The sequence below is a fragment of the Schistocerca serialis genome, chromosome 3 (assembly GCF_023864345.2).
Source record: "Schistocerca serialis cubense isolate TAMUIC-IGC-003099 chromosome 3, iqSchSeri2.2, whole genome shotgun sequence".
Classification (NCBI taxonomy): domain Eukaryota; kingdom Metazoa; phylum Arthropoda; class Insecta; order Orthoptera; family Acrididae; genus Schistocerca; species Schistocerca serialis.
The window spans coordinates 839505508-839527286 of record NC_064640.1 but is presented as its reverse complement, the minus strand read 5'-3'; the positions used below and the strand labels follow the sequence as shown (position 1 = coordinate 839527286).

Here is a 21779-nt window from a genome sequence, read left to right as displayed (position 1 = left end):
AAACCAATGTTATGGTGAATTCAAGAAAAATGTTTTATTTTGACATAATCACAGATGATACTATGTGTGAAAAAATTTAAATGTTTGTGTTGCACACAAACTCTACATTTCAGGTACCAAACAGGCACTTTATTTGCATACTCGACCCCTCCTGTTTGTCTTTTATGTATTGTGTTTGTAAAAGTCTGGAAAATATTTGCCTGTAAGACGTGTCACTTTCGGTCTACACCATGTTTGTCAAGTGGATGTGTCTTGTAGATTAGAGGACATAGGCAACTTTTTGGTGAAATTAATTGGTCTTTATTTTCTGATATTTTTTGACTATGTTCTTTTATACAGGAGATATGTGTTGAAACACACAACCTACAATAAATGGTGATCAAAGTCTGATAGTATCAATCTGATCTGGGATATACTTTGTCATTCAGTTTCAAAGTCTACCTTGTATCTGCATGCTGTTATTTATTCTCCCTTCTTCAGTTTTTCTGAAATTAGGGAACTCTAATGTATGCAACTGCATTGTGCCGACAAAACCAGCATATTATTTGTTGACAAATTTTGGACTAGTGTATCACTTGTCAAGTTAAATGCAGTAACCATTTCCAAGAAAATTGTGTGAATGTTCCTTGAGAATTTGGCATGTTATTTCCTTCTCAAAATACTGACTACCATAACTGATGAAATTTCATTCCGTATCTTCTACTCTTCAAAGGAATAGATTAGCTTCATTCAAGGTGTCTGTTTCAGAGCCACAGCAATGATCATGAACTTATTGTAGCATATGAAATGATCTGTATTTAATCTTATATACTTCGTAATTGTTTGTGTTTCGAATAGTTTGATGCCATTGAAGTATTTGTCTGCAAAGTGGAGGAATTTCAACAGAAGAGGAAGTTTCTTCATCCGGATTCCTAAGAAAGGTGTGTCGAGCAACTCAGAAGTATGGTTTGTGTTATCAAGCACTTTTTGTTAGTGGCACATTTGTAAAAGTGGGACTCGTGCAGATACAAAAGCACATGGCAGCATTTTGTTGCAGAACTGTATTTTCACCAGATGGTTTCAAATCCAAGTGCCTTTCATGTTTATCATTGACAACTCTCAAATGTACCTCGTAAGTTGTTATCACTTCTTGGAAGAACTGCTTATCCATTGCATGAGATCACTCACTAGCGAACAAGTTGCACTGTTCTAACATGTCAACAAGTGCTAATCAGATAGGAAATGAGACTATTATGTAAGTTACAATATGCAAAAAGTTGTTTAGCTGCCGCAGAGGAAATGGAAAGCTGCTTCCAGAATACTTTTTACCAACAATTTTACTAACAGTCAGGTGCAGTTAAACATAATGCATGTTGTAAAGTAATTTTTTTCCTTGGAAATTTTACGCACTGAGCTATCAGTGCTGATCCAAAAGATGTAATTATGAAATAGCTGAAAAAATTGTACATTTCTGTTTTGTGAACAGTACAGGATTAGTTAATTCTTAGCAGGTATATTTTATTGTTGTCTTGTTGGTCTCAGAGTATCAATTTATTGGTGGTAATGTAAAATATGAGAGAGCAAACTGACTGTAAAAAGTAATTGCTAAAGGCTTCAGAGGTTATCTAAGTCTTGATACAGATCTAAGCTATTGTAAACGATGATTTTCTCAGGAAATTTTCAGTGAATGCTTTTCAACTTTCCAAATCACAATTGTCTTCTGTAAACCAAACAGTGGAAGGCGAAATACGTCACGGATGTGACTTACACGTGTGTGCATTTTAAAAATGATTGTGAATGTGGGAGATAAATTTTCCCATAGCTCACAAAACCGCCACACGTCTCACAACACTCTGGTTCCTTCACCACTCACATTTATTTTTGAGCCTAATTTGTTTTCATTTCAGTATCAAAAATAGTAATAGATGTACCAGACTAAGGGTCGCACTGAAAAAGTAATCCAGGTTCTTGCAAAGTTTAACGCAATTAGCCACAGTTGTCACTCAAAAGTACGGGGTGATTATAATTAAAGTTGAACTTTCAAACCGCTGGAGAAATAACACCACTGGTCAGAATGATGTTAAATTGCAATGGAATTTTACTGGAGAAGGGGGAAAGCGTATGGCAGAAGAAAGATAAATAGTTACAAAATGTAGCAATAGATGGCGCTGTAAGCATCACAATTTAATAGTGGTCGACTACAAATGATAAATGAATCATACAACGATGCTTAAGGTGTACTTTTGACATTAAACTGTAGTACTCAGTGTGCGTGGGTGCACAGGTGTAATACTGTTAGTTACGTAAGCCCATCCACCACAGCAAGATCGTATCACATTGGATGGAAAAAATCTGTTTTTAATTGTCCAGAGCCCAAAAACAAGCATGAATCAAAACCAAATCAGATTATTAATTTCCGTGTGACTGGCGCAAAACATGTTCAGTATGCTGTCCACTGTTTCCTGCAACAAGTTGAAATCAAGAAATAGCGTGCTGCACAACTGATCAAAGCGTTTCCAGTGAAATGTTCAGAATGTGTTGCACAATGCATGCCTTCAGTGCAGCTAAGTTTGCAATCAGAACACTGAACACAACATCTTTCGTATAGCCCCACAGCCAGAAGTCACGTGGATTAAGGTCAGGTGATCGGGACGGCCAGGCTGTAGGGAAATAGCGGTTGATAATTCTAGCATTTCCGAAATGGCGCTTCAGCAGCTGCATAGTTGGATCGTGCATAAAAATGATCCCACCCGCACATCCACACTGTTGGGGAGCTGGAATGACGTGGTTGCACAAAAGACACTCGTAGCATTTACCAGTGACAGTACAGGTAAAAGGATTGGAAGCACCTGTCTCTTCGAGAAAATGTGGCCCTATGATAAATGATGCTGTAAACCCGCATCACACAGTGACCTTTTCAGGATGAAGTGGTACTGGTTGATTTGCGTATGGATTTTCCATTGCCCATATTCAGCAATTCTGTGTATTGACATATCCTGTCAGATGGAAGTGGGGCTTCATCTGTCCATAAAATCTTCCGCAGCTAATCATTGTCCACTTCCATGTGAGCAAGAAATTCTAAAGCAGAGGTCTCTTGCCGGCAGGTCAACAGGAAGCGCGTAGCAAAGAAGGATGTTTTGCAGGATTTTACACACCGTGCTCACGGTTGTGTCCAGTGTTCGAGCAATTCTCTGTGAACTACACGTTTGCGTACCACCACTCGTCTCCCCCTGCATTGCTGTGGCCAATGATGTTGAATAAATTCGTTTCCCCCCTCTACCAGGTTATGCCCCAAAGGAACCTGTCTTTTCGAATTTCTTAATCATTTTCTCCAGACCCATGGCAGTCATCGGCCAATGCCTTTTTTCAAATCCTTCAGTGGCCAGAACTTCTGCAGAGCGATGTATGCACAGTCATCATTCTTGTAATACAGCTTTACAAGCAGAGCGTGATCCTGCATTGAGACAGTCATGGTAAATGTCGCAGACGCGAAAGGAGGAAAAGCCATGTACCTTGCGAGTTTATATCAACTTCAGTGGGTCATGCGCATGACAGGTGTTTTCATTTACATATTCTAACATACAGTGCCATCTATTGATCAATTTTCACACTATTTTTTTTCTTCAGCTATACGTTTCCACCTTCTCTGATAATATTCCATTGCAATTTGATATCATTCTGACCAGTGGTGTTATTTCTACAGCGTTTTGAAAGTTTAACTTTAATTATAATCACTGTCTATCTTTCTGATGGAAGAATTTATATAAATGAAAGTTTTGGGAAAAAATAAATGAGAAGAAATAGGGTCTTTCTAGGCCCAGGTGTAAATATTTTATTTGTCAGTACTCACAGATATGCTGTGTGTGACTGAAATAGTGTATAGAAAACAATATCAGTGAAATCTATGGCAATAGTTAAAGAGAGGGTACAGTTTTCGGGGTAGTGGGTTACAGTAAATGCACTATTTGTTGGGGCTCGTCTACTTCATTATGAGCAACAGTCACATTTAACCAGATTGTAGTTACATCTGACTTTCTGCATGTTCAATAGTAAACAGGCTTATGTGTTTTGAAACTCGTGAAACTAACAATTTTCTTGTTGCATAGCTACAGTTTCAGTTGTTTACTTGTTAGTATGTGCTTGCACTTTTGTCAAAACTGTACCCTTATTTGTAGGTTGGGAGATCATTGGACTGAAATGATGACCATCAAAACGTGTGGTCACCATCTCTCTGTAACAAAAAAACTTACTGTAAGAAATGGGGGCCTCTCGGTTCTGTCTGTGTAACACCCTTTCTTTAATGAGTGAATCATTTAATGAGTGAAGACTATAAAATTTGCAAATGGCACACAGATTCTGTAAGATACCAGATGCAGTAGGACAGATTAGGTATTTCCAGTCTGTTGCCGCTATGGTCGCAGGTTCGAATCCTACCTCGGGCATGGATGTTTGTGATGTCCTTAGGTTAGTTAGGTTTAACTAGTTCTAAGTTCTAGGGGACTAATGACCTCAGCAGTTGAGTTCCATAGTGCTCAGAGCCATTTGAACCAGTCTGTTGCAAATACCAAACAGAAGGCCACAGCTCTTGGTCATTAAGCTATTTCCTTTGTGTTTCATGTATGACTGACTTGCAAAATTTGTATGTTTACTCAAAGAAATAACGATGCTGGTACTAAAATCACCAGTAGTTCCTATAATGGTCGTAGGAAAATATTCAAAAACAGTATATCTGTCGGGCATTGCTATCAGATCTGAAACATGGAGCAAAATGCACCCAATGTGCGTAAAATCACGCTTTTGACAGAACTGTTGACCTGAAAGAGTATTATTGTTTGCCTACATTATCAAATACTCGAAAGTTTACTAAAAATACTACTGTTACAACGTTATCAGGCAATTCCATAACAGCATAAACTTCTTTGCAGAATGAAAGATTCATTCTGGAAATTGAGTATATTTTTTGAAAACTCTCACCACAGAGGAATAGAAAAAGTTCCACATGCTTTCCACTCCCCCCTACTTGACTTCTTAATCCCTGTTTTGTCTTTAATAAGTTTCCTCTATAACCTCACACTCTGCTGTGATATATTGTCCAACACCCAGTTCTATCACAATAGTTATACTAAAGAAGTAAAGGGTCTTGCTATGTGTATCACACATGTACAGTAGTGTACCAGCTGACCTTGCACAAGAGCTTTGGTCTAAAGCAAATATGGAATTTGTGTCCTAACTTTGAGAGACTTTGGAGCCAGTTATGTTTATTTAATGTTTATTTTAGATAAATAAATGTTGTTGGTTTTGCATATTGTAAATTAGCCAAATCTGGAGATCATTATACCACACTCATTGGAAGCTAAGTGACAGCTAAAGATGAAATTTACTGTGAAATAGATGTAAACAGAATTTAACAATGATTGAGGATTGATATATTTGGTAGCTGTATATAACATTTTGTATGAGTAAAATAGATTTGACAAAAGTGCCTCACAGCACAAAAATGCCGAACTCTAGTAGCAGGTTATTCTTTTATAACACTTACATAAAAATACAGTGGAAAAAACAGCTAAATTTAAACTAAATACTGTAAATTAATGTCAGAAAATGTGACTGTAATGGAGAGGAAAAATAAAATTCTACTTGAAAATGGAGGAGCTAATATGTGTAAAATAGAAGAAGAAAAACTATAGGTCAAATAAATTTTCCTTCTTTGACATTGTGAAACAAAAAAGGTGATGGAATTATGAATTTCTGTCAAAAACATTTCCACTGTTACTTCATGCATTTGGTGTGGGTGCCTAGGAGAAACCTGAATAATAAAAAAAAAAAAGTAAATGCTAAATGTCAGGAGAAGTTAGGGTGTGATCAATTGAAGAATGGCTTTGCACTGTTTATTTCAGGTGCTGTCCGAAGGCATCCTGTGGTAACTTTGAAAAACAAATATCAAATATATATGGAACATTGGTTGAATTAAGCTCCCGTCAGAATGACAGTAGACATGTGCAAAAAGTTGCATAGGGAGTCTCCCTTTCTTCAACAGTGGGAACATTAAAAATGAAGACTCGTACTTTTTATTAGCTCATATCCTGTGACTACATGACTCTGTGATAGTGAATCAGTGTTTTGTTCATTTGTGACTTTGTGAACTCAGTGAGAAATACATACATGAAAATGTGTAAAAACAGTCAGACATAACTATAAAGAGCTATGGTTGTATGAATGAAGTGGAGACAGGGTGTTGCTGCTCCTTGATCTTAACCCTTTCCGCTCCTTTGTTGCACTCATCCCAATATTTCATGGGTGTTGTGAATCTCTCATGAACTTGAATTATGACTGTTTGTGCTTGTATTCATAAGTATGGAAGTACTGTACTAAATAGTGGCCAATGAATACATCAATAGGGGTCATAATGTAATAAAATCATCTTGCTTTATTGACTGCGTCAGTGTGCAGGTTGTTTGCAACTTAAGTCGATGTGTCACTGTGTAGTAACTGTGTGTCAATATGCAAATAATTCATTTCTTTTTCCACTACCAATCCTTATGCATAATATTCAAATCTGAAATGCAACTCTGTAACATTTAACCTGAAGACTCTGTGTTACCCAGAGAATCTTCACATCTTTATAGCGAGCATGGCTTTCTTTATATTGCCATTTCTACATGAACATAATTCATTCTCAACTGTCTTTCCTTTGTCCAACAAGTGTCACTGTAGTAGCTGGTCACTTCTTCAGAGTTTTTTCCACATGTTTAAGGCAAAATTTCGGAAGTTTCTGATTGCTTGACATCAGGTGCTATTACATTATATAATTTTTTGGGTAATTTAATATTATTTTGTCTTTAATGTGAGATTTAAGATGCATTTGCAAAAAACCATTTTTTGTGCTATGGCTTCCTGCCACACATTTGCAGTCATTAAATACTTGTGTTAAATGTTAATAGTTACCAAAAATACTTTTAAAATATTGTGTGAAAGTAGTGGTATCAGGTGTCTGCCATTGTCGTGAATATCGATCACATGCACTGAAATTTGTATTTGTGGTATCCTGGCTTCAGCTTAAAGGAAGTCACTATATATTTGAAAAATATGCAATGGATGAAATTTTTGGGTACTACTCAGAAATTTTGTTTTGGTTTGTTTCGTGATGGATGTTCTACATTATCTCGATTTAGATACGGTGTATGTGTGAATAAGAATATCTTTACAATGAACAATGAGTCTCATCAGACAATGTTCCATGTTTGTCATTTGGAAAGTGAGCACTATGTGAGTGTTTGCATGTATTGATTTGTTATTTAATAAAGAATATGTGTAAACATTATTCATCATTTGTTTACTGTTATTTTGTAATCCTACTATGTGCAGCAAAATAAATTTTCTTATATCTATAATTATGAAAAGCATAGATTGCTACTCACTGTAAAGATGACACATTGAGCTGCACACATGTTCAATGAAAAGACTGTTACACACTCACAGTGAGCTTTTGGCCAAAGCATTTTTCAGAGAAAGAAACGCGCACGCGCACACGCGCACACGCGCACACACACACACACACACACACACACACACACACACACACACACACACACACACACACACAGAGGTGCCACCATATAAGTACAATTACTTTCCAAAACAAAAACAGTGAGAAGAATGCCAGTCATTATTACCAATAAATAATAATTGAATGGATCAGTGTAAGACATACTTCATGCACTGCTTAAAACTGTACTCGTCATTTTAAATGTATGCAATGAAAGGAAGGGTACAGTGTCCATAACATTGAAGAAAAACTTAGATTTTGTGCAGAGCTCAAAATTTCAGACAGTTAAATATTTTGGAAAACTGAAGTTTTATATTACGAAATTCAAGAAACCAGTTTGACTCCTCAGTGAGCAGTATGAATTTGAAATGGATGCATGTTTTAGTATTTGATAATTGTTCAGTTGAACTAGTTGTGACCTGCACGTGTGCTTGAGCTGGTGGTGGCTTGTTTTTCCTGCACTGTGCCACCTGAGCCAGATCCCCACTTCTGAGAATTTGTCCAGTTGACATACATGCCTTGCGACCAGAAGAGGAGTTCCGTAATCTCCAACAGAATGTGGCAGTGTGCCACCTGAGCCACAATCTCGCTTCTAAGGGTACAGCCAGTGATGCAAAGTGACAGTCACCAGAAGTGCAGCACCACCAGTATCTATAAATAGCAAGAAGTCGAGTACCACCAGTATCTATAAATAGCAGGATCCTTATTGCAAACAAAGATCTTACTCTGTTTTTAAAATACTGTGTGAATGCAGGCCTAGTGTTACAAACTCTAAGGAAAGTTGTAAAAATCTGTTTATTATAACTTTTTATTTTTTATTTATTTATTTATCGCAATAAAAATTAGCCAGGTTTTGCTTTTCCAGTAGGGGATGCACATATCTGGGGCAAAGATTAGGACCTGTGGTTTTTATTTATAAATTTTTTGCCAAATGGTGCATAAGATTTACAGGGACAAACTAGAGCTTACCAGAAGTGACTGCAATGATTCCAGTTGTCCAGCTGGAATATTTCAATGCACCCTCAGGCCAGATTATGTTCTTTGCACCCAAGAACCTTAAAGTAGGTAAATATGTATTAAACATGGCTGGTTTCTCATTTAAAAAATCAGGTCACAACACTTGTATTCCCTACAGTAATAAGGGGGCATGTTATACACAGGTATAAAATGGGTTGGAATGGAACAAATTATTTCTAGACAACCACATATAGTTTGTATAATTCCCCACCGCAATTCTCTTTTATAATGGACGTTAATTGTTACTGATTGCAAGTATTTCAAAGCTAGTACTGTAATGCTGGAGGTGGTAAATGTTGTAGCTATACCACTAACACCAGTGGTGGTAACCATTTTATTTTTTTGTTCCTGTAACAAAGGTATTAAAATAGTGGGGTTGTAGAAACAGAACCAATATGCAGCACACAGTGTTCATGCATGTTCTGCTTCTCCTTCCGGCATTCCTATCCCATACACCTGTTGCCTCTCTCTGAGCTGCCGTTTACCCCTACTTCTACATACATACATATACATACTCCACAAGCCACTATATGGTGCATGGTGAAGGGTGCCACGTACCACTAGTATTCATTTCCTTTTCTGTTCCACTCGCAAATACAGTAAGGGGAAAAAAGACTCTGTATATATCTCCATACGAGTACTAATTTCTTGCACCTTATATTTGTAGTTCTTACGCAAAGTGTATGTTGGCAGCAGTAGAATTGTTCTGCAGTCAGCCTCAAATGTTGGTTCTCTAAATTTCTGCAGTAGTGTTCTTCAAAAATCTCGCTTTCTCTCCAGTGATAGCCATTTGAGTTAACGAAGCATCAGCGTACCACTGGCTTGCTGATCAAACCTACTTTTCTCTAGTGTAGCATCATGCCTCTGAATTGCTTCTATGTCTTCCTGTAATTTGACCTAGTGGGGATGCCAAACTCAAGAATGGGAACGGGAATGTGCCAGGTGGCACCCTACTAATGCTGTATTAGAATGTTACGGGATTGTTTTTCCTGCTCTTCCACATTAACTTACATTTTTCTACACTTAGATCAAGAGGTTATTCATCACACTAACTAGAAGTTCTGTCTAAGTCCTCTTATATATTCATATTCACTCAACAGCGACAGCTTCCAATATACCACAGCGTCATCAGCAAACAGCCATAAATTGCTGTTCGCAAAGTCTTTCAGATCATTTGTGTATATAGAGAACAATAATGGTCCTATCATACTTCCCTGGGGACCCCTGCATTCTGTTACTTAAAAAGTCTTAGTCTCTCGCATGTCTGAGAACCTAAACCATATGCTTGGAGCTTCACCAACAGTCTGCAGTGGGGCACTGTGTCAAATACTTACCAGAAATCTAGGAATATGGAATCTGCCTTTTGCTCTCCATCCATGGGTTGTTGGATATCCTGTGAGAAAAGGGTAAGCTTTCTAAGTCCATGCTAATTTGTGGACAGAAGCTTTTCTGTCGCAAGGAAATTTATTGCATTTGAACTCAGAATGTGTTCAAGAATTCTGCAACAGACAGATATTAAGGATATTGTTCTGTACTTATGCGGGTCCATTATTTTACCCTTCTTGCACACAGGAGTCATGTGCTTTATTCCAAGCACTTGGGAATTCGCACTGGCTGAGAGATTTGTGATAAATGTAAGGGGCCAGTGCCGCAGAGCAATCTTTGTAAAACCAGATTGGAATTCCATCTGGACTTGGCAACTTATTTGTTTTCAGCTGCTTTGCTACAGCACAGATGTCTATTTTTGTCCTGCATGTGTATGGCTGTGCATAATCAAATGATGGTTTGTTTGTACCTCATGCATTAATTATTTCTTAAACATTAAATTTAAAACTTAAGCTTTCTTTTTGCTGTCTTCTGCTGCCACCCCACACTGCTTGACAAGTGACTGGATAGAAGCCTTTGACCTGTTTAGTGATACGACCAGAATTTTCTTGGGAAGATCTTTCAATAAGCTATGACAGTGGAAGTTGTATGCTTTGCACACTAATCTCTTGGATGTACATATTTCTACTAACTTTTCCCTGTCAACATTTGCATGTTCTTTTTCTGCTTGCTCAGCATTTCCCAAATCTGTCTATTAAAGCACAGAGGGCTCTTTCCATCCTTAATCCACTTATTTGCAACATGTGTCTGCAGAGAGTGATTTACCATAATATGACAGCATATTGGAATTAAATAATGTCTTTCGTAGTCTAAGTGGGATGCCAAGAACTGCTTATCTGCTTTTCCTAGCAGAAATACTGTGTTGGCTTTCTTGATGGCTTTATTAACTTTAGTAACCATTGCCACTATGATACTGTGATCACTAATCCCTGTTTCCATACTGACACTTTAAAGAAGATGCGCTACAGGGTCTAAAATATTTCCATTGTGTGTGGGTTGTCAAAGTAGCTGTTCCGGAAAAAATGTTCGAAAGACTGAATGTCCGTACCACCTACACTGAATCCATAGATGTCCCAGTCTATACTCGGTAAATTTAAGTCGCCTCCAACAAAGACTGAAAGACCTGGGTATTTCTGCACTACTAAGCATAGACTTTGCTTGAATGATTATATAATTGGTACAGTGGAATCTGGTGGCTGTTAAAAAAATCTGATAATTAACTTTATTTCACCTAGGCCTGCAAGTTGTGTCCATTTAACTTGACAGTCAGACTCTATTTCAACCTCGATTGACTCACTCCCTCCTATGGTGTCTACTCTGTCTTTCCGATATACATTCCATGCCTTGCCAAGTAATTTTGGAGCTTTCTACTTTGAGTTTCAGCCAGGCCTTGGTTCCAAGAGCAGTTTGAGAGTGACAACTGTCCTGGAGAGACGTGTGTTCAGGAAGTTTGTTACAAATAATTTGATAAATTATTGTTAACATTTTGACAGTTGAATTGTGTCTACTTTGTACGCAGTCTGATATTTATCTCTCTGTATCGACCAGAAAGTGTCTATCAGAGGACTTCAAACTCCAGCCAAGCCTAAAAAAACCATGCACATTCCACAAGTACACTGCTACCCGAGTAGTGGCTTCCTTTATTTAGTGCACCCCTGACCTGTCTAGGGGAGTCCTACAGCTGTACACCCCATAATGCAGGTCCAGAAACATTAAGCCATGACCATCACAAGATAAATGGAACCTCTGATTGAGACCTCTCCCACTTTCCACTTTTTTCTCCTTCTACCCACACCACCCAAAACAGCCCTTCAATCCAGCAACCTGCGGAACTGCAGTCCCAGCCCTGTGTGTTCAGCACTTGCATTGGCCTCATCTGAGCGTCCCTTTTGTTACAACAAGAAAACACACAAAAACGATATTTATCTTCTACTCCCTTACCTAGCTATAAAACATTAAGTTATGATTTCATTTGGATGCTGAGAAAATTATCTGCATTTCTTATTGGCAAAATACACACAGATTGCATACAAAACTAGCTAATCCTACCATAGAAAAAACCTACACGTGAAAGTGTTACCTTACACGTGCCTCCCCAGTGGAGATATTTTCTTCAGCACACATGGAGTTAAATAAATCCATCTTATCTATTACATTAACCCATATTTTAAAAATATTTTTCTTTTTCTTAAATATTCAATAGATCTTTTTTCTATACAAAATTCCGAATGTAAAACTGTTAAAGCAATAGGAAAGTCGTGTACTAAGTTTAACATTGTTGTTCAATATATGCCATCTTTTTAAATATATGTGGTAAGTGTAAATATCAGTTTTGCATAAAAATATTATTTCTTTCAGTAAACCAGAAAATTTTAGATGATTAATCATCCTATAACTGTTCACATCACATTCGTGCTAGTCCACATGTCAAGGATGTGGTGACCTAGCAGCATTAGTGTTCCAACAAGGAAGTTCTTTGGGCAGCAGTGTAGCTCTGCTTTAGCAACCATCTCTTTCTCCAGTTGTCTCTAGAATTGTGTTGTGTATCTATGAGTTTTGTATATGTCTCCATGTGTTAATAAAGCATAGATATTTGGTATTTACAGTGTACTTTATTCCATCTGGAGTATCTCTCTCTACATCTACACTACAAGGAAAAGGTACAAAGTCTTACAGTTATTAATGAACATTTCTTCAGTGAATGGTGATCATGTCAACAGACAACAATTTACATGTGGAAGTCACATCTAGTTGAGAGATGTGATGCATCACATTCACATTCATATTCCCTTTTGTACTTAGCACAGCCTGAACACCACCTTTTTGCTAATAGAACTCTATTCAATATTGCCCTTCAAATCTTCCATTTTCTCAATCCAAAACTCTAAATAAGCTCTTTATTATTTCTAAACAACTTGACCACATAAAGTGCTGTTGTGGGGCTCCCAAAATAATTTATTTATTTTTCTCTCCATAGCATAACAATCAGTTCTACATCATTTACCTAATAAATATACGAAACTGTTCCTCCCCTGAAGGACAGTTACTTCCTGCTCTTTTAACAACACACCCCACTAGCAAACATTGCCCTCTTGGACACACAATATTGAAATCTTACCTTCAAACTAAATAGACTCACTCACTTACTAATGTTATCACCACTCAATGAAAATATTTTGCCTCCCCTCTTCCTTGCATGTCATTTCATAGGTTTCAGTTATCTAAACTTCACTTAAAAATCCTCCTCTTTCGTATATTCAGGTTTACTCATATAAATAGTCCTTCTGTATTGTACTACCTACTAATTCTCACTACTTCTTGTGCAATGTGCATGGCATATAGCGTTCACTCTTTGTAAATGTCCAAAATACATCTGTTCATCATTGTACAATACGCAAAAAGTAATAAGTAAACCAGTACTAAAAACAAACAGTGTGTTTTAGGATGATGATGATCACACACTCAGAGCTGTGTTTAAAAAGTATTGGGAATTTTCATTTATTGGAAATAATTTTGTTTATTCATCTATGTTGATGTTATCTCCTTCAACGTAGTTCCCATTAGGTATTCCACATGTCAAAAAAAGTTTTGCGTCACCTTGGTTCTGAGAGGTCTGGTACCTGTACAGAAAATTGGAATAGAGATCAACGTAAACATCATTTCTGTTCTTTTTATTGCTTATGAAAACAACACATTGCATGTTATACCACCATACAGCGAGACCTTCAGAGCTGGTGGTCCATATTGCTGTACACACCAGTACCTCTAATACCCATTAGCACATCCTCTTGCATTGATGCATGCCTGTATTCATCGTGGCATACTACCCACAAGTTCATCAAGGCACTGTTGGTCCAGATTGTCCTATTCCTCAACAGTGATTCAGCGTAGATCTCTCAGAGTGGATGGTGGGTCACGTCGTCCATAAACATCCCTTTTCAGTCTATCACAGGCATGTTTGATAGGGTTCATGTCTGGAGAACATGCTGGCCACTCTAGTCGAGCGATGTCGTTATTCTGAAGGAAGTCATTCACAAGATGTGCAAGATGGGGGTGCGAATAGTCAGCCATGAAGATGAATGCCTCGTCAATATGCTGCCGGTACGGTTGCACTATAAGTACAGCCATTACTGTGCTTTCCATGACCACCACCGGCAGTGTACATCGGCCACACAAAATGCTACCCTGAAACGGCAGGGAACCTCCACCTTGCTGCAATCGCTGGACAGTGGGTCTAAGGCGTTCAGGCTGACCAGGTTGCCTCCAAACCTGTCTCCGACGATTGTCTGGTTGAAGGCATATGTGACACTCAAAGGTGAGGAGAACATGATGCCAATCCTGGGTGCTCCATTCAGCATATTGTTGGGCCCATCTGTACCGTGCTGCATGGTGTCGTGGACCTCGTGGACCTCCATTGACGTCGGGAGTGAACATATGTTTTTCATATTAGGTGCATTGTGCGTACCACCTACTGCCAGGTACTCCTTATCAGCGACCTCAGTAGTCATTAGACATCATGAGAGAGCAGAATGGGGCGCTCCACAGAACTCGTGGACTTCGAACGTGGTCAGGTGATTTGGCGTCACTTGTGTCCTGTCTGTACGCCACATGTCCACTCACAGGCTGAGCGGGCAATGCCACACAGCCAGCCTCCAAATTGACCCATTCTATGTACAATAGCCTTATGTTCTCCTTGGCAGAATTCATATAGCATATCAGAAAACAGAAAACAGTGAAGAAGTCGGGTTTGGTTGGTTGGTTGGCTTAACAGAGGCGAAAACTGACCAAACTATGAGATCATCAGTCCCTTGTTCCAAATAAAACAATTCCACAAGTGTGAGAATAAAACAAACGAGACTGACAACTCAAAATGGAATGAAAGGAAAACTCACAAGAATGATGAAGGGCAATCAACACGTAAATGGACAAAAGGGGACAAGAAAACCACAGAAACACAAGAAACGGGATGAAGAGATTAAAACAACAAAGCAGATTACCATGACTGGCTGACCGTGAGAATAAAAAAGGAGAAGCCAGTTACTTTGCAACACATTAAAACCTCCACCCTAGAAGCACTAGGATGGAGGACACACAGGCACAAAGGACATGTACTAAAACTTAGATCAAATGATAAAACCCACCCTCACGAATAAAATATAAAACTAAATCGGCCAATGAGGCGTTGTCAGATAAAATTAGTGGCAACAAATCCGGTAACCCAAGATTTCGTTGCTGGGCAGTCAAAGTGGTACAGTGCACTAGAATATGGGCCACTGTCAATCTGTGCGCCACACTGAAACTCAGGTGGGTCAGCACGGCACAGGAGGTAACCGTGGGTCGTCCAAGCGTGACCAATGTGGAGCCAGCAGAGGAAAACTGATTCCCTGCGAGAGGCCTGCATGAAAGTCTTCCACAGATTCGTAGTCTCCTTACTGACATGCAGTTTGTTGTGTGTACTACTATGCCATTCTGTCTCCCACAGCCAAAAAACCCTATGGCATAAAACAGTACACAGATCAGGTTCAGAGATGCCCATCTCCAAAAGCGGTTTCCGCATAGCCTGTTTGGCCAGTCTGTCGGCAAGTTCATCGCCTGGGATACCGATGTGTCCTGGGGTCCACACAAACACCACTGAACGATAGGACCAGTCCGGAGCATAGATGGACTCCTGGATGCATGCTACCAAAGGATGGTGAGGGTAGCTTGTATGCTGCTCAAGGAGTCAGTACACAGAAGAAACTATTCCCCAGGGCAAGAACGGATAAACTGAAGTGCACAAGAGAAGGCCATCAGCTCTGCAGTGAATACATTGCAGCCATCAGGCAAGGAATGCTGTTCAAAATGGCCACTGTGGATGTAGGCGAAGCCAACATGGCCATCAGCCATCGGTGTAAACCACTTCAGAGCCCCAGAACATGCCAAGAATCAAGAGGGAGTGACAGCAGAGAGTGGCAGGAGTAACTGAGTCCTTAGGGTCATGAAAAAGGTCCAGACGAATCTGCGGCCTAAGTGTACACCTTGGAGGTGTATGCAGATGGACCTGCATGGGAGGTGGTAAAGGGAAGGACTCCAGTTCAGACAGAAGGGATCGTATGCAAACCACAATCATTAGTCCTGAACTGGGCCGCCGATGCGGGAAGTGAACTGCCATGGGTGGAAAAATGAGATGATAATGTGGATGCTCAGGAGAAATACGAATGTGTGCAACGTAACTGGCGATCAGTTGTGCACGTCGGATTCGCAATGGAGGGACTCCGGCCTCCACCAGGACACTGGTCAATAGATTCGTTCTAAAAGCTCCTGTCGCTAGGCGAATGCCACAGTGGTGCACTGGGAAGAGTACATGCAACACTGAGGGTGCCGCCGAACCATAAACCAGACTTCCATAGTCATGACTGAATTGAACAAGGGCTTTGTAGAGCTGCAGCAGAGTAGAGTGATGTGCACCCCAGTTGGTGTTGCTCAGGCAGAAAGGGCACTGACATCCTGCCAGCACTTCCACTTAAGCTGACAGAGGTGAGGAATGCAAGTCAATCGGGCGTCGAAAACAAGTCCTAAGAATCGATATGTCTCTACTACAGTTAGTGGATCGTCATGAAGGTAAAGTTCTGGTTCCAGATGAACGGTACAATGCCAACAGAAGTGCATGACACATGACTTAGCGGCCGAAAACTGGAAGCTGTGGATGTGAGCCCATGACTGCGCCTTGTGGACGGCTCCCTGTAGGCACCGCTCAGCAACACCAGTACTGGTGGAGCAGTGCGAAATGCAGAAGTCGTCTGCATACAGAGAGGGTGAGACGGACGGCCCTACAGCTACTGCTAGACCATTAATGGCCACTAAAAATAGTGATACATTCAATACAGAGCACTGCGGGACCCCATTCTCCTAGATATGGGGGGAACTATGGGATGCACCAACTTGGACACTGCAAGTACGGAGTGACAGGAAATTCTGGATAAAGAGCAGGAGCAGGCCTCGGACACCTCACCCGTATAATGTGGTAAGGATATGATGTAGCCAGGTGGTGTCGTATGCTTTGCGAAGGGCAAAAAAGATGGCAACAAGGTGTTGGCATCTGGAAAAGCCTGTTCAGATGGCAGACTCGTGGGACACAAGATTATCAGTGGTAGAGTGCCCCTGCCGTGAGCCGCTCTGACGTGGAGCCGGTAGGTCACGTGACTCCATGGCCCAACCCAACCGCCGACACACCATACGTTTCAGAAGCTTACAAACAACGTTGGTGAGGCTGATGGGCCGATAGCTATCCTGATCAAGTGGGTTTTTACTGGGTATGAGCATAGGAACGATGGTGCTGTCCCACCGTTGCGATGGAAAGACGCCATCGCACCAGATCCGGTTGTAGATGACAAGGAGATGGCGGTTGTAGTCAGACAAGAGATGTTTAATCATCTGACTGTGGATCCGACCCGGCCCAGGAGCTGTGTCAGGACAATGTGCAAGTGCGCTGAGGAGCCCCCACTCCGTAAATGGGGCTTTATAGGGTTCATTGTGAAGTGTAGTGAACGAGAGGACTTTCCTTTCCATCCGCTGTTTGTGGGTGCGAAAGGCTCATGGGGTAGTTTCCTGACGTAGAGGCTTGAGTATAGTGCTTAGCAAAGTGCTTGGCAATTGCTTTTGTGTCGGTGCATAGCACGCCATTGATGGTAACACCAGGGACACCTGTTGGGGTCTGGTACCCAAAATGACGATTTTTCTTGGTCCAGACTCGAGAAAGTGATGTATGCCATCCAATGGTCGACATGTACCTCTCCCAACACTCCTGTTTCTGCCATTTTATAAACTGGCGTACACGAGCACAGAGCCGCTTAAAAGCTATCAGATGCTCTAGGGAAGGGTGCCGCTTATGTCGCTGTAGAGCTTGCTAATGTTCTGTAATTGCCTCAGCGACTTCTGGCAACCGCCAAGAGACTGTCTTTCACTGTGGGCACCGTAAAGAGTCAGGGATCGCTGTGACAGCCACAGCTTCAAGAGGGGTTTGAAGGGGCACAGGTTCACTACAGACTGAGTTTAGGACATAAACGCAAACTCCACCTGACACTCGATTATAGTCACTACAGTTCCTGTAATATCCCACATACCCGTGGAGGGCAGGGGTCCACATTGCCGGGAACCAGGTTTCCTGAAGGGCAATGCAGAAAACAGGTGTAAAGCTTAACAGTTGCTGCAGCTCAGCCAGGCGGTGGAAAAACTGCCGCAATTCCACTGGAGGATGACATCGTCATGAGACTGGAAAGGCATGGAACATTCAATGAGGCAGTTGACATGTCAGTGTCACCTGCTGCCACCGACTGTTTGCCTGAGCAGTCTATATTCATTGTGTCTGAGGGTCTGGCGAGATCCAGGTCCTCAGCAGGTGCCAGAATCTCCAACCCATCCTCAGACGCAGAGCTTGTAGTAGCGGTGGTGTGGGTGCCCCCGCAAGTTCCTTGTTCTTGGGGTCTTCTTTCTCGATTTCTCGTGCTGTTCCTTGCGATTCCCTGGCTGTGAGGATTTCACTGAATCAGTCTCCGGGACTGAGGGTGCGCGTGAATCCCTACGAACAGCTGCTTTTGGGCTTTTCAGCCACTGGCGAGTGTCATCTTTCCCCTAGCAGAAACCTGGGAAGGGAGTGACCCAAGGGACCCCTTCCTAGCGTGAGAAGCCTAAGAAGCGTTATGCTTCTCTGGCTCAGAAGTGGGAACTGAAATCCCCAATTGTTGGGGGGGGGGGGGGGTGCTCCCAAAGTAGGTGGCGCAGGAGTAACAGGGAGGGAAATGCCCCCTGCCATCAAGGGGGCAGGTGTAGTCTCCTAGTTCTGAGAGGCGACAGGAATTTGAGGAACTGGTGGGGCGACAGCTGTTCTCGTAGTTGCGGTATATGAGGATGTCATAGCCACAGGATGTAGGCACTCAAATTTCCTCTTAGCCTCAGTGTGGGTCAGTCGGTCCAGGGTCTTATATTCCATGATTTTCCTCTCTTTCTGTAAAATCCTGCAGTCTGGTGAGCAAGGTGAATGATTCTCTCGGCAGTTGACACAGATGGGAGGTGGGGCACATGGAGTATTGGGATGTGATGGACGTCCACAATCTCGATAGGTGAGGCTGATTGTACAGCGGGAAGACATATGGCCAAACTTCCAGCACTTAAGGGGACACAGTCGCGAGGGAACTCCCATAAGGAATCAATGCTAAAATGAGCAAATGTCAGGTACACTTTCTGAAGTAACTAATGGAGATAAAGACCTGAAACTTTTACAGTGTACAGCTGAAACATCATTCTCAAATCACATAAAAAATGGTTAATGTATTTTATATATTTCATGAGTAATCATTTTTTTGTTCTATAAAACAAAAAATTAAAACTTTTCTAAACACCTTGGAACTTGTAAATCTGTTCTTTTTATCACTACTGGTCTATTTTTTATCTAATTAATCATCGTTGTATTAACAAAAGATACTGTAGGTCTGATGTCTGTAGCAGTCATAGTTTTTGAGAAAAGTGTACCGGAAGGTCAAAAAATGTAATTTTGAGAAAAATGGTATTAAAGTTTTACATGCAAGAAAGTAATGTACAATGTCATATAGACACACTTTTAAAACATTCCAGGGTTATACTGTGGCTCAACTTCTTGATCTTTATCTTCTTTTCTTTGGTCTTCTGGCTATCCTTGCCTCCTTGGTAGCATTTCCTGCAGAAATATCAGCATAACGGATACGGTCCATGTCAATCTTTTTCAGTCCCCTTTCAGTATTGATACCATCCTTTGTTCCCAAGAATCTTAATACATCAGTCTTCTTTGACACATCAGCATTGAAGCACATCACTGCATCATGAACACCAAATTTTAGTGTTTCTTTTCTAACGAAAACAGTTTTTGGTAGCCTTGTCCAAATAACAGAATTCAGACTTTCATTTGGGTTTTGAGTTTTTCCACGGAGACACTTTTTCAAAAGCTCTTATTGGCTAAGGTCTCTGAAAATGGGTTTCACAGCTAGCAGGATTTTTTCTAGAATTGAATGTTTGTGCTTATAGCTGGAAGATGTAGCTGGGTTGTTGAATTTGCACCAGCTGTCAGGTCCCCGTGGGCAAAGGTTATGTTGTGGTTCCTCATCTGTTAAAATTTTATGAAAGAATATAGCCCAGATGGCTCTCCTCATTGCTTCTACATTGTTGTAGTTATTTCTAAGGCCATACCATAATAAGTCTGGATCCTGTCTATTTCAGCCTTTGTCAGGCCCCCTTTACCACCTAACTTTTTTCCCTTACATATCTTTAGAAGTCATGATCCCATTCTTTTCTGTACATGTCCTATACATTCCAGTTTATTAATTTTGTCTCTAGGCCCATAAGGTTTATCTTCTACCACTTTCTGATAAGCCTTACTGTCCCCGTCCCCAAGATAGTCTGTGTAGAGGATACCTCTTGACTGCACAGACCTTTTGAAAATGTTAACAACACCAGCCACTTCCATGCCTCCACTAGAACCATCATAGTCCTTTTTGCACATATGTTGTATAGTGGAATTTTTGCTACAGGTGTCACAGAACTCAGTAATAATTTCAATATCCAGCACCTTCCCAGTATCAAAAGAAGTAGCTGACACAATGCCATTTAGGGATGTATGCTCACGTTTCTGCCAACTGCCATCAAAACCAGCAGAAATTTGCCTTGGGTTAGATTTCGTATCATACAACTGAACTGCTTCTTTGGCTGCTTTCAACATTTACAACCTCAGCTACAACTGCACCAATAGTCTTGTTGTAAACATCAAACTTTCTTGGAGGTGGAGGAATGTTCATCACTGCACAAAGAACAGCACCTCCACTTCGCCCTTTTCCAATAGATCTAAGTGCATACACTAATCTTATATTGTTTTCATACAATCTGCTTCTTGTTACATGTCAAAACTAAATTACAAACAATTTCCTTGGTTTTCACCACATCTTCGTGCAAAGTAACGTTTCCACCACAGTTTTTACAATTTGTGTGTTTTTCGATAAGTTCACATAATAACCTCGTGGAGATCAGAATGTTTGCGTCAGTAACAACAGAAACACTGTTCACACCACATATTGAATTGTCACGCATTTGAGAGGCACTTGGAAAACCGGCAGCACCTAGAAGCTTCTTGCTTGAAGCACTGACACTCGCACTGACTTCACTTTCAATATTATTTTCTGCCCTCTGTTCAAAACTAGCAGTTTCGCAGTTTATTTTTACATATTTATTTCCACGAAACTTAGGCTTATATCCAAACTTCCTTATTCTACCCATTGTGTTATAACGTTTCACAAAATCATTACATTTGTATCACCAAAACGTAAACAACTAGGATGAAGAAACTGACAAACGATAGTCGACAATGCAGACAGGCTGGCAAACATCAGAATAACAATTCTCTTTTGCAACCCAAATAAAGAGTATTTATATCCGTGGAACATAAATGATTGTTGTACTATAGTCAATGCTGACTACTGCGCAAGACACAGCAAAAATGGACGTGGCGCTAGTTACCATGCTTCATGAACAAATTAATAACTCCAAATCTAATAATCATGTTTGTATGAAACAAACGGCATTTTGTAGCCAAATAATTGGAGCATAGATTAAGACTAAAAAAAAAAAAAAAATCTATTTTTTTTTTTTTTTTTTTTTTTTTTTTTAAAAAAAAAAAGCCTGTTCCCGACTGTGTCCCCTTAAAGCACTGCATCAGGGAAGGGATATATGGCTTGATGTCACAGTGGTAGACCATCACCTTGACCTTCTCGGGCAATGTGTCATCCTCGAAGGCCAAGATGAAGGCACTGATGGCAACCTGATTATCCCTTGGACCCCAATGGACGCGCCG

At 40.5% G+C, this 21779-nt stretch overlaps 1 protein-coding gene across 3 annotated transcripts in view; it reads left to right on the top strand.

The window, feature by feature from the left end:
- The window catches only part of LOC126470897 (cullin-5), a 242068-nt gene extending 234768 nt beyond the window's left edge, over positions 1-7300 (top strand). For 2 of the 3 annotated variants that reach the window (XM_050098924.1, XM_050098922.1), the window contains exon 17: positions 5877-7300. The gene's annotated coding sequence lies outside the window, so the exon portion shown is untranslated. Of the gene's footprint in view, positions 1-837 lie in introns of all 3 variants that reach the window. The other variant, XM_050098923.1, reaches the window with a different exon arrangement.
- Positions 7301-21779: the final 14479 nt, after the last annotated feature.